The following is a 14,930-nucleotide window of genomic DNA, read 5'->3' as shown; positions in this document are numbered from 1 at the left end:
AGAACTATCTTCTTGAAGTTTTTCAGGGTCTATTACATAACATAAAATATCTTGAGAAATACCATATGTAAGGGAAATCCTCAATGGAGTTAATTGATTGAGACTCTCTCACCACACCACCTCAGAAATGTTTACAGTCTCATAGGGTAAATAAAATAAAAGCTACAAAGAAAAAAATTACAAATATCTAATTTTTGACGCCCTAGACAGCAACAGGTAAGTGTGAGAAGACAGTCTACTGCTTAGCAAGGCATTCAGATACTATATCATGTGATTATATTTGGTTTCCAATTCATGAAGCCAGACCTAATGGAGCATCTGCTCTGAAAATCAGTGGGTCTTTATTCCTTGTCTAAACAGTAGATTTCAATTAAGTAAGGAAAAATTATCCTCTAAGAAAACAACAACAAAAAAATAAGTCCAACAAGCTGAAACAGAGTCCAACATAAATTGTGTGCAGCTAACACTCCCTGCAGTGTGAATGTACTTGGACAGGACTCTGTGCTCCTGGGCAACTGCACACCCCAGGAATATTATGGGATAGATGAATGGCTAAACATCTCATTGGATATTATTGGTATTATAATTACAGAATCCACTGAGGAAGGTTTTCTCTGAGAGGGGGTGAGAGGTTGGAAGCTAAATCCCTGCATAACCTGTATTTCACACTATGCTCTGTCTGGTCCATGCTGAACCTAGATATAAATAAATGTGACCTGATACACGGGTTCCATTTCTCCATTGCTCAGAAAAGCCATAGCTACTTTATGAAGAAGGCTTGAAACATTGATTCCGACCAAACACTGGAAACAATCTCAGAACCCTACAGTGCCCTGGCTACTATGATTATCACAGTGGTCCTCTTACCAGGTTTGACTTATTTGCTTCTGTAGAAATAGGGAGATATGGTACAAAACAGTAAACAAAAACTCAGTGTAGAGTCAGATCAATATTTAAGCCCTCCACCCAACTCTGCCTTGCTGTGGTGTCTCTCCCTCCCAAGTGCAACTCTTCTTCTACCTAGCTATGGATCCATTCCCTCTCATTGCTTCCATCAGGGATGTTTTTTTGGTTTTGTTTTTTGGGGGGTTTTTAAAGATTTTATTTATTTATTTGAACAGAAATCACAAGTAGTCAGAGAGGCAGGCACAGAGAGGGGGAGGCAGGCTCCCTGCCAAGCAGAAAGCCAGATGCGGGGCTCGATCCCAGGACCCTGGGATCATGACCTGAGCTGAAGGCAGAGGTTTCAACCCAATGAGCCACCCAGGCGCCCCTACATCAGGGATGTTTTATCTCCCATAGATCAAGTCTGCTGTCTTTGTTGTTCCTCCTTCTTCATCTATAGAAGATTCTTAGCTCTTGTTGATACCATGAGTCAGTCTCCCATTTGTGACCATTGGAGAGCCATTAATCCTTAAGACACCAGGTTCTCTGCTGCGTCTACTTCCTCATACATTCACTGCAGCCTCCTCTAGTATAATTTCCATTTCCAATAGACAACTGAAAATGCTCTCCTGAAATGCGAATAATGATGTCTACATATTAGCTCCTACTCTCTCCTTTCAGGCCTCAAACTACTGAAATCTGGCACTGCGGCCCACATTCATCTTCTTAGAACATTTCTCCCGTGATTTGAGACACTGATTTCTATTGTCTCCACTATTCTTAACCACTTCTATTTTAGGCTTCTATTTCTCTTTGAGTGTCAACAGTCACTAGTACTCTTTTATCAGTACTCTTTTAACTATTTACCTTGACGATGATGATGAATGTAGTCACAACTTGGTTACAAAGGTTAAGATAATTGTTTAATACCTGGTGTTTACTAAGCATTCAAAATTAAGAGTAGTTATAACAAATTTTTTACTTCATTTCCTATCACACTTTACTATAAAATCTACATTTCAATATAAGGAAGATTCTATACTTTCAAACAACAACTTGGTGTTTTCTGAGATACTATCTTCATCATGGAATGTCTTGCCTCCTCCCCTAAGGACTTGTTGCTGTTGTTGTAAAGAACACTTTTTTATCGGATTGTAGTTGACATGTGATATTACATTAGTTTCAGGTGCACAACAGAATGATTCAGTGTCTATATGTTATCGTATGCTCGCCGCAAATGTAGCTACCATCTGTCACCATGCATTACTACTATAATACCATTGACTATATTTCCTATCCTGTGCTTTTTAGTCCTATGACTTATTCGTTCCATAACTGAAAGCTATACTCCCACTTCCTTTCACTCATTTTGACCATTCTCTCCTACTCCTCCCTCTGTCAACCATTTCACATATAAGTGAAATCATATGGTATTTGTCTTTCTCTGACTTGATTCACTTAGTATAATACCCTCTAGGCCCATCCATATTATTGTGAATGGCAAAATTTCATTCTTTTTTTTTATGGCTGAGTAATACTGTATGTGTGTATATATAATAATATACATATACACACACATATATATGTACATATATATATATGTATCACATCTTTTTGTTATCCATTCGTCTATCAGTGAACATTGAGTTGCTTCTGTATCTTGACTATTGTAAATAATGCTGCAATAAACATAGGGGTGCATATATCCTTTTCAGTAAGTATTTGTAAAGAACATTTTAAAAAATAAATTACTTTAAGAAAAGAAAGTACAGAATAAAAAAAGAACTTTTAGATATTTACATGGTTTAAGCATCACACAACTCTAAGGACTTCTCACAGCCTTCAAAACCTGTTTAAATATCAATACCCCATCAGAATTTTTCTCTGGGCCCTGTGAGCTTATTGTTACCTCCATTAAAACGTATTGCCTTATGTCTTCAATAATAATGTAGCCTGTCAAAAAGCTAGGATCCCATGGGACTCAGTGTCTATATAAAAGTACATCCAAAGCACAGTCCAACAATTAAAATATTTACAATATAATTCCAGTTTTTATTGTCATCTCCATTTGTATCTGCTATCCAATTTATATAACCCACAATAATGCTTCTCAAAAAGTTCTTTTGCCATTTCTTAATTCTTTTTCATTATCTCCAACTGCTCTAGAGCAATTCACATGCTAAACCCTCACCCATTCACCCAATACATGATGATGTGGGGAACAAAGGCAGAAGGATATGTAGATAAAAATTAAATGTCCTTATAACCTGCAGGCCACTGACAAATACTTGAGGCAGGCAGAGTATAATGTGCCTCCAGGAAGCTCCCAACTATCTTAATATTAATGCCTTACCAGAGGTAAAAATAACCTTGGTTTGACAAATAGCAAGGCCTTTGGTATCCTGTGAGTCTTCTCTGGCATCTAAAAATCCTTTTGGAACCTCCCTTACCTTTACTTCCCCCAACCTCAAAGTATATCATCAGTTGCTCCTCACAGTCCCAGGGAAACAGCTCTTTCTGCCCATGAGTCCTGTCCCGTGCTTTAATAAAAACATCTTTTTGCAATGAAGACATCTCGAGAATTCTTTCTTGACCTTTGGCTCCAGACCCCAACGACACTACTTCAAAAACACATCACCCATGGCATTTTTTTCCTTAACCTTCTAGATTGAATTAGCTTCTTATTTATCTGTTGTTTGTTTTTTGCATCAGTATTCAGATATTCTTAATTCTGTGTGTCCCAAAACTTGGAACGTCCCTGGAAAAGACAGAATTCTTTTAAACGTGACAGGATTTGAGTGATATAAACTTGGGACTGAAGAGGAAAATTACCCAGAGCAGGTCCAGGCCAGCAGGCCCTCGAAGATGGTTAGTTACTAGCAATAGCAAGAGATAACCAGAAGCTCCACGGGGAGCAAGAGATAACAAGCTGTTTCTGCTTCTGCAGACAGGCTTTCTGCCACGAGCCCGCACTCCCCTAACCGCTATTCCTACCTAAATCAACTCTCCTCCCCAATTTAAAACCACCTACCAGCAGTCAGCACAGCCCTTGGAACCTGACCTCCTGCCCTGTCCTATAAAAGCTCTGTAACCCCACTACCCAGGGCCCAGAATTTTGAGTGCAAGCTCATCTGGGTCTGCAAACATAAAATAAACCTGAGTGCTCCTACTTCTCTGAGTGTCGCTTCGTTTCTCACCAGTCTGATTTTTATTTTCTCCAACAGGACAAGGAAGAAACCGGTAACACTCACATATGAAGAAATCACATCATCACAATTTTAATTACATGTGTTTTCTTCCCCTTGGTTTAAAATGGTACATAGAGGGGCGCCTGGGTGGCTCAGTGGGTTAAGCCGCTGCCTTCAGCTCAGGTCATGATCCCAGGGTCGTGGGATCGAGCCCCGCATCGGGCTCTCTGCTCAGCCCGTGATCTCTGTCTGTCAAATAAATAAATAAAATCTTTAAAAATAGATAAATAAATAAGTAAATAAAATGGTACATAGAGGGAGTCTCTATATCATTTGCTTTATAAAGCACCAAATCACCCGTAATTCATGCATTTATTTGTAGAACATGCAGTACATATCATGAAATAATAGAAGCTAAGATACAAGGGAGAGGAAAAGGAAGAAAGAAGAAACAGGATCAAGAAGGATATTGCTCTTAAAGAGCTTATGACAAGTGATCAAGGTCAATATGTCTAGCACATTAAAGACACTCAAAACTTATATGCTGAATTGATTGCACTACCTCAGCTACTATTCTCTATTTTGCAGCAAACTGCCATATAAAATTTCATAAATAACTTGCAGTTATCCTCAACCTAGGTGCTCTAATTGGTTGTGAGAATTCTAAGAAGTAATTTATAATAATTATTAAATGTTTGAAGGGTTTTTAATTTTTAAGATAAATTAGTTATTTCTGTAACAAGATCACTTTTACCTATTTGCTTATAATATACATTCTTAGCTCAAAGAAAAATGAATAAAATTAAAATTAATATGCTGTAAATTGCTCATAAGCCTGGGTATATCCATGAGTGTCTGCCTTGCATGTGACCACCATTCCCATGTGTGTTCACAGTGGGGAAAAAACAAAAGATGATAAGAACTGGTGATCTAATAAAGGCCCCATATTTACTACTTCTCATAATAAATCAGCAAAAAAGCCATCACAATGATTAAGAAACTCTGGCATTATCATCCTTTCTATTCATGTTTTCCCTCACCTTTTCCTCTTCTTATACTCATTTTTATTCCTTTCACAAACTCCATTTCTTCCCAAATGCCTCTTTCCCCACTTGAACACTTTTTATTTTAAATGTTCATCTTCCATCCCTTTATATGTTCCTTTTCGTTGCCATGCTTTCTCTGCTTCCTGCCCTACCTCACTCTCCAGCTCCCTTTGGGGACTAGAAGTGGCTAAAAGCAGCAGGAGAGGCTAAGAAAGCTGAGCAGGAAGGAGAGAGTGAAATAAAATGGACTAGCTATATGAATATGTCATTCAAGGGCTTACAACCACACAGACTTTACTTGGGGAGGTGACACGAAAGACTTTTAACCCAAGGGGAGATTCAGCGTATGCTGAATAACTAGTTAAGACTCATCTGGATCTTATTTTCCTTGGAAAGACACTCCTGGATGTTAAGAATTAAAACCCACCATCCTCTTCATCTACTCTCAGGCAGTTCCTCCTGTACAATAATTGGAATGTTCTCTTTACCTTACCTTCTTACCTTACTTTGGAGGCAAATTCATGTGTCATATATACTATTCTAGAATTTTCAGTGCTTAACAAAGAATCTTGCATGTTGTCAGCATTTCATAGCCTACGAATTGGTCTTCTGTCCAGTTTTGCTTTGATTCCCTACTTGTCAATTTTCTTCACAGGAAACTCAGAGTAATATTTCTAAAATACAAAGCTATATAAACTGTTAACTCCTTTAAGATATTTAATGTCCCTCTAGTGACATTGTTCCTATATCTTCTCTTTAGGACAATATCTATCTCTCCCATTAGTCTATAAACTCAGTAAGTGCTTACTCTTCCATGTGTTGTATGGAGCAGTGGGTGTGGTGCACAAACAATGAATCTTGAAACATAGAAAAAATAAAATTAAATTTTAAAAAAATAAAATTAGGGACGCCTGGGTGGCTCAGTCAGTTAAGTGGCTGCCTTCAGCTCAGGTCATGATCCCAGAGTCCTGGGATCCAGCCCCACATCAGGCTCCTTGCTCAGCAGGAAGCCTGCCTCTCCCTCTCTCACTCCCCCTGCTTGTGTTCCCTCTCTCTCTGTCTCTCTGTCAAATAAATTTTTAAAAAATAAAAATTTAAAAATAAATAAAAATTTTTTAAAAAGAGCTTAATCTTCTTGGGGCACCTCTGTGGCTTAGTAGGTTAAGAGTCTGGCCACAGCTCAGGTCATGATCTTGGTAATGATCTCAGGGTCCTAGCACGGAGCTCTGCCTCGGGCTCCCTGCTCAGAAGGGAGTCTGCTTGTTCCTTTTTCTCTGCCCATCTCCCTTTACCCATCTCCTTTGGCTCATGTGCTCTTGCTCTCTCTCAAATAAATAAATAAAATCTTTTGTTTTTTCTAAGATTTTATTCATTTATTAGAGAGAAAGTATATCCATGAGAGAAAGAGAGAGAGACAGAGCACGCACATGAGCAGGAGGAGAGGGAGAAGCAGAATCCCGCCTGAACAGGAAGTCCAATGTGGGGCTCAATCGCAGGACCCTGAGATCATGACCTGAGTCTAAGGCAGACACTTAACTGACTGAGACACCCAGGTGCCCCTAAGTAAAATCTTTTTTTTTTTTTTTTTTAAAGAGCTTAATCTTCTTATAATTCTAGTGGTCAGCAAAAAATCTAGCACCCAAATATTTTATTCTATTTATACTGGTTGTATTTGCTTAAATATTGGTTGAAATTACTGAATGGATCTTGGGATCTGACTATGTTTTATTCAAAGACATGTTAACTTCCCTGGATTTGGAACAATTAGGACAACACATGTATTTTATCTAGTTTATTCGTTTATATGTCTCCAATATTCTGAGCAAATCATGCTAACTCTCCTAGTTGAAAGGGACCATGATTTATTTATAGTGTGCAGGATCTAGCACAGTAAAGTGTTCAAATATACAACTGTTTACAATGGTGTTACACTTGGGTTAACTGCCTAGTTTTTGAAAATGAGACAATAACAAAAAAATAGATTTTCCAAAAGCCATATTTTTTAAGTACATTCTCAGTTTTATATTTCCCAGGACTCTGATAAATATTTTACAAATAACTAAGGATATACATCTTTCTCTAAAGAGCTTAAAAGTAACTGTCATTCTTCTTTATCACAGGAGGGTACTGAGACAGAAAGAATGAGTGATATGACCAAGGTCACAAATATAATCATGAGGTGCAGATGACAGTGACATAAACAGAATCAGATAACGATTCACATAACACAGGGAGGAAGGCCAGGAATACTAAGCAGGGAATAATGATGGGGATATTAGACAGATAATTCTACAAATTCATACGCCTCATCCTAAACAATAAAATCCTTGACCATACAAAGCAGAGACCATCAGGAATAAGGGAAGCAAAATCTGAAAGCACATGTGAAATAACTGTCATCTCACTGAGGTTTTAATAAGAAAAAATCTTACAGACAAAAGCCAAAGATCCTGCCCCCAACATAGCCTCTCCTAAAAGACAATGCTCATCAGGAACCGTCATCTGCATTCCTTAGGACAATCAATATTATGTTGGTTTAAAGTAGTTAATTTAACTACTATTTAGTACCTAGACTATCTAGTTCTTAGACTCTTCCTCATTTTTACTTCTGAATGCTTACTTATTGTTCCTACTGAACCTATGGCCTGGTAGTTGATCTCACAGTCCATTACAAGAAAGTTTCAGGTTTCATGTTTTTTTTTTGTTTTTTTCTGTTTTGTTTTTTTCTTAATTTTTTTATTTTTTATAAACATATATTTTTATCCCCAGGGGTACAGGTCTGTGAATCGCCAGGTTTACACACTTCACAGCACTCACCAAAGCACATACCCTCCCCAGTGTCCATAACCCCACCTCCCTTCTCCCAACCCCACTCCCCCCAGCAACCCTCAGTTTGTTTTGTGAGATTAAGAGTCACTTATGGTTTGTCTCCCAGGTTTCATGTTTTTTTAAAAGGGCATGATCTTGGGACATCTAGGGGGCTCAGTCTGTTAAGCATCTGCCTTCTGCTCAGGTCTCAATCCCAGAGTCCTGGGATTGAGCCCCACATCAGGTTCCCTGTTCTCAGTGGGAAGCTTGTTTCTCCATCTTCCTCTCCCTGCTGCTCCTCCTCCTTGTACTCACTCCCTCTCCCTGTGTCAAATATATAGTTAAAACTTTTAAAAATAAAGTAAATAAAAGGGCATGATTTCATACTACTTTTTGGAGTATTGGCCTTCCTAAATTCCCTATTTTACTATAGTCATGCTCAAAGGCACACTTCTTTCTCCACAATGGGCTTAGGTTTTCAAAATCTCTTTATTCTCTGCTCTTTCACGAACCTAATCACGTGCATCACCTGGTGGCTGACGTCACAGCCTTGTCAGCCCTGGCCAGAGAGGAGCTGGTCCTCCCCAGTCAATTCTGAAACTTCAAGGAACTCTACATTGTGAAGGGGCATTCCAAGAATTTATGAGGAAGGCCAAGATGTGCTAAAGATCACTGCAGTTTTAAAAGTTATAGTTCTGTATGGTCTGGCAACTAAGACAGCTATCCTTTAAATTACTTTATATATATTATATATATATTTAATATATATATACACATATATAAATGTATATGTGTTTATATATTATATATAAATATTATATTTATAAATATTATCAATTTATAAATTTAATTTAATTTTAATTTTTTTAATTTTTAACAAAAAATATAGATTTTATTCTCTTTTGGTCCCTAACTCATATATTACTGCATGGAGGTTAAGATTATGACCATAGCATCAGACTACCAAGTTCAAATCCCTACTCCATCATTTGCCACCTTTGTGACCTTAGGTAAGCTCCTCACCCTCTCTAGGTCTTCATTTCCTCATCTGAAAAATGGAGATGATATAAATGTAGACCTCATAGAATGGAAGTGATGGTTTAATGAGATAATGTATATAAAGCATACATGACATAGAATGAGCCCTTCATAAAAGCCAACTATAGATTGCTTTACTTAAAAACTCTTTTTAGTTCTTGGGGCATTTTTAGGAACTAAACATTTTTAGGATCTAAAAATTTAGGTTGCTTATCTTCATATATAAATATAGAACACATTTATTTTCTAAAATATTTTACTGATTCGTTTAATGTAGTAATAAATAAAAGAATTTTAGAGACAAAGAAAATTACATCTTGTAGCAAAAATTTTGTTCAAGGGCTGAGCATTAAAGTATAAACTGCACCATTTTAATGTGGGTATTTACTCAAATTCAGGAATGTTTTTAGGATTAAAGGGGCCTGTGGTCTAAGTGACTAAGTATTGCAGTTTGGCTTAGATTGTCCACATTCAGTAAATCTAGACATTAAAGAGTGCTATATAAATTAATCTTGACTGATCTTCAAAGGTATCTCTGTAACTTATGTCTTCTTAAAATCGGTTTCATTCTTTAACACCATTCCATTATGCTTTAGTATGTAGTTTAATGGTTTTTTCCTTCTTAGTATAAAATATAAGCTAAGAAATAACATGCTTAAGGCAGCGTTTTTGATCTGGCAGTCTTCAATTTTACAGTCAAGAATGTGTTCAACAAGCCAGAGATGTACAATTCCCCAAGCAGGTGAAAAAATGTGATTGTGAGGGCTGACATGACAGTTTTCTACTATTTTCAATGCATGTCCTCTGCATCTGTTCTATATCTAGGAATATGTTTTTACATTTTTTTCTAGAGAAAATTAAATGAGCATTTCTATGTTTAGTTTCCCAGTTATCATAAAATATATAAAAGAAAATACATAAATTAAAGGCCAAGGAGATACCTATCTGAGTGCAAAGCAGTAAAATTTCAAGGTTGGTTATAACCCTAGACAATCTTTGTCATCCTTACAAGTGTTTCTTCAAACAGTGATGAAATTAATGCCCGTAATGGGCATGAAATAGAACCTTGTGTTTATTTTGTTTAAAGTGAATACATTCATTAATTTGTAGATAAATTTTGCAAGACTCTGAAGTCTCCTTTCAAATAAAGGCAATGAAAAATTAAAAACTCATTTAGTTGGTGCTATAAGTTTTGTCTTGAATTTAACTGGATTCCAATTAAAACTCTAATCAGCTTAGAGATATGATACCCATTACAAGATGTCTCACTTTTAAATATTTTAACAACACCATTATACACACACACACACACAAGAAAACAGAGCCATGTATTACTGTTTGATTATTTTATATTATAATATAATATATCGTATTAATACTGTTGATTATAACCTGAGGTTTTTAAGAGATACTTAACATTTGTATAGACTACCCATATGTTTGTAATTATTATTATAAAAGTATTATTAAAAATATTATAGTAGTCAGTTATTTGTAATCTTTTGAAATTTTAGTTAGTAAAGACAATTGAGTAAAATATGCCCCTGCTATTCTACTTTAGTAAAACACTTCAGAAAGGAAAAATTTAACTAGAAAATAGGGCATAATCTTAATGATTGCTATGGACTGAATATGTTTTTTCAAAATTCATATGTTGAAACTTAAATCCCCTATATCGTGGTATTTGGAGATGGGGCCTTCAGTAGGTGATTAGGTCGTGAGGGTGGAACCATCAGGAATACTCTAAGTGACCTTGCAAGGATACTCAGAGACCAGAACTCTCTGCTCTCCACTATGTGAGAATATAATAAGAAGATGGTCATCTGCAAACCAGCAAGCCATACCTCATCAAAACTAGATCCACAGGAGTATTGATCTTGGACTTCCCAGTCTCCAGAACTGTGAGCAATAACTATTTGTTGTGCAAATAATAATTCTATAATAATAATTCCGTAATTCTACGGAGAATTTTTATAGTAGCCCAAACTGACTAAGACAATAATGTTCTTTTTTAAAAAAATTTTTTTAAGATTTTATTTATTTATTTGACAGATAGAGATCACAAGTAGGCAGAGAGGCAGGCAGAGAAAGATAGAAAGAGAGAGAGAGAGAGGAGGAAGCAGGCTCCCTGCTGAGCAGAGAGCCCAATGCGGGGCTCGATCCCAGGATCCTGGGATCATCCCAGGATCCCAGGATCATGACCTGAGCTGAAGGCAGAGGCTTTAATCCACTGAGCCACCCAGGCACCCCAGACAATAATATTCTTTCAAAAGTATTCATTATTCTTCTCCTTGACTTCCTCTTCTCTTTGTTTTCCCTCCATTTCCTTCCTTTGCCATCCTGAGTAACTCAACCAAAAAGGCATTAGATGTGACAGGCGAGATAAATACTTAGGGGAAAGGGTTAGAATGCATGGAGTGACAAGATCCAAGAAGGGTGATGAGGGATAAGATTAGGGTTTAAGAAACAAACAGAGTTGCTGGGGAGAGGGGGGTTGGGAGAAGGGGGGTGGGGTTATGGACATTGGGTAGGGTACGTGCCTTGGTGAGTGCTGTGAAGTGTGTAAACCTGGCAATTCACAGACCTGTACCCCTGGGGATAAAAATATGTTTATAAAAATTTAAAATTTAAAATTAAAAAAAAAAAAAAAAAGTAACAGAGTAAGAAGGTCATCCATGTTGGAAGGTGACCTGGTATAGGATGTCACAGTTCAGTTAAAAGATTCTCATTTAAATAGATGCTTTACTACTATTATATTCCCATCTTTTTCTATTATATCTATTATATTATATCTATTATATTATATATATTTTTAACTCTTTCCAGCTACATATTCATGAATAGTTGATTAATGAAAAAATTTCTTTTTCAGTGGTCTTTAATTTTTTGTGCGCATAACATTGCTCATTATAATGAGATACTTATGAAACATGGTCTCTTAGAGAAGATAAAATGGGGAAAATGAGGGGTTTTCCTGAGGATAGTTGGGACAAAAGCATGGCCAAGCTTTGGGTTCTCAAAGATGATGCCAAGGAGCTGATTATGGACTACTCACATCTGTAAAAAGTTAATGCTGTGTGTATCTTATGTCATTGGAATAGATTCTCTTCATTAACAGACATATTGATATACATAGAAAATCAATGGCATTAACAAGTTCTTGAGAAGGCATGAGGTACAAATGTTGAAATGTTGATATGGATACTTTAAAAGAGTTCTGAAATGAAATTCCATGTTGATCCTGGGATCATCCCAGGATGAATATGGAATTTAGGTTCCTTTTAACTTTTTAGCCAGTATTCCTTGCCATGGCAGACATACTGGTGCACTTGTCTTGTCATATGTACAACAGATTTGGGTAACTCTTCAACAAAGAGAATGAGCAATCTTGCCATTGAGAAAGCAAATTTGCATAGTGACTGAAAGTATGGGCTTTATCTTCAGAATAGCCTAGATTCAAATCTCATCTCTATCTCTTTACTATCTATATGGTTAAGAAAGTCACCTGAGTAATGATTTCTTTAGCAATAAAATGGACATAATGATAGCTAGCTCAAGGGGGTAATGTGAGTGTGAAATGAGACAACGCTTACTGATTGTACTTAGCACACTATCAGGCACATGGCCATCACATAACACACGGCAGCAGTTCCAGTTGTTCTTTTAATTGTTCATAGAAGACAATGGGATAAATGGGGAATCAGTCATCTAGCCAGGTTTGAAATCCAGAAACCCATTTGACAGTAATTTTCAACCAAAGGTTCCTGATATAGCAGGTAGACCATAAAGGTATAATATAATTTAATTAACACATCCGTGGAAGATAGGAGAGACTCTAAGTCCCTAGGTACTCTTGACTGGTACTCTAACCATTCAATATTACAAATAAACTGTTGTCTCTGTTCCTAAGATAAGAATCTAAAGAATGTACATGGCCACAGATATTTTTTTAGGTGAACATACTCTTGGTATTTTGAGTTCACAGATCTGGTACAGTTTCTTCAGCACTGAGACCCTAATTGAGCCTGTAGACATCTTGTCTGGAAACTTTAAAAATTGGTTGGCTTGGTTAACAGGAAACGGTGATTATTTTGCAAACCTTAAGTCAGGCTTTCATCCAATGTCCATCTACAATAGTGAATGGTTAGTGCACCAATCCCTAAAGCCTGAATACAGCCATAAACTAAAATGCCAAGCAATAGCCAGGGACTAGCAGGAGTGTGATCAATAGCCCCAGCCCTGGTAGATTTCCAGCCTTAATATTCTGAGCCTGTTGCAAAAATATCAGCAAGAAATCTGTCTTTAGGGAATTCTAGGTCAGGTTCTGCTGAAAGGGTGATGATTAATGTAAATGTATCAGTCAAAGAAGTAAGTGCTTTATTCTGGCATTGCTTCTGAAATACATGGTAAGAGACTCAACAGGAACACAGAAAGAAAACATGGAATTGGAAACAGCTTTGAACTTCATCCTGAAAGAGAGGCCAAATGATGTTGCTCACCACATTTCAAGCCAGAGAAACTTTTTACTGGGTAAAGGCAGTCACCATCTGGCTACCCTGGGCCACATCTCAGCCAGACCATCAGATGATGCAATAATCTTCTTACCAAAACCTAAGTAACTAAGAACAAGTGTCCTGAGTGAAATAAATCAAGCAGAGAGAGTCAATTATCATATGGTCTCACTTACTTGCAGAGCATAAGAAATAACACAGAGGACACTGGGAGGGAGATCGGAGGGAGAGACAAACCATGAGAGACTGTGGATTCTGAGAAACAAACTGAAGGTTGTGGACGGGAGGGGGTGGGTACGATGGCTGAACCTGGTGGCGGGTATTAAGGAGGGCACGGATTGCATGAGCAATCCTGAGTGCACTGAGTGAGGTACATAAACAATGAATTTTGGAACACTGAAAAAAAAATAAAATGAAATGGGGAAAAAAAAAAGAAAAGAACAAGCGTCCTCCTCAGCACCACAGAAGAGTTTAGAAATAATTAAAACTAGTGTTTCCTGTGTCACCTATAAGAGGTAACACCCATATGGAACTTTAGCATCATCCAACTATGGGATGAGGGGGCAGAAACAACATTAACTTCTCTGGAGTTATCAACCTAATTTTGGAAATAATTCAACATAGATCAAGTGCAATGATGACTGACAATCTCACTTACCAAAGTGTATTTTATTCAATATTTCATTATTCCCTTTTATAGATTTTAATTTAAAATTTTTTTTTCTATTTAATAAACATTTACCTAGCATTTTCCTTGTCAGGAATTTCTAAGCCCTTTACAAATCATTTCCTCCTTTTATAACTTTAGGAAATAGATACCCTTATTAACTACATTTTACATATGAGGGTATTGGCAGTGGTGTGATTTGAGATTCTAAAAGTGTTTCTAAAATCAGTGAAATAAAAATACTCAAAATGACTCTAGATTTCTCCAAAAATTGGCATTCTAAAATGCAAAAAAAGTAAACAGCATTCTTATCAGCATAAAACAGGCCCAGAATCTGAAGACAAGAATATAAAATACCCCAGATAAGCCCTTAAAATGCCAAGTCCTGGTTATTTTAATGGCATACTTTTCAATGAAAATTTGGTGAGGTAGATTCAAATGCCAAATGGCTTTACACTTACTATCCATTTCCCCTTCTGGGATTCCTGCTCTCTTTTTCTCTGCCTGTCTTTGTTTTCTTCTATGCCTTGCTTCTCTCAGACTCCCTCAAAGAAGTAATTATCAGAAGATTTTTTTCTCTCTCTGATAAATGACAGGGGCTAATAAAGAGATTGGTGAAGAGGGGTACAAAATATGAAAGGACTTACTGCAAAGGACTTACTTCATAGGACATCAAAGTGATTTTTCAGGAAGTCAAGAGATGTTGCTGAACTAAGCTCGGGTAGCTTTCTTCTCCCCTCACCTCCTTGCTCAACCACTACTCAGGCAAGATTCCACAATGGAAGGT

Source organism: Mustela erminea, chromosome 15, assembly GCF_009829155.1.
Source record: "Mustela erminea isolate mMusErm1 chromosome 15, mMusErm1.Pri, whole genome shotgun sequence".
NCBI lineage: Eukaryota > Metazoa > Chordata > Mammalia > Carnivora > Mustelidae > Mustela > Mustela erminea.
This window is presented reverse-complemented; position numbering follows the sequence as displayed.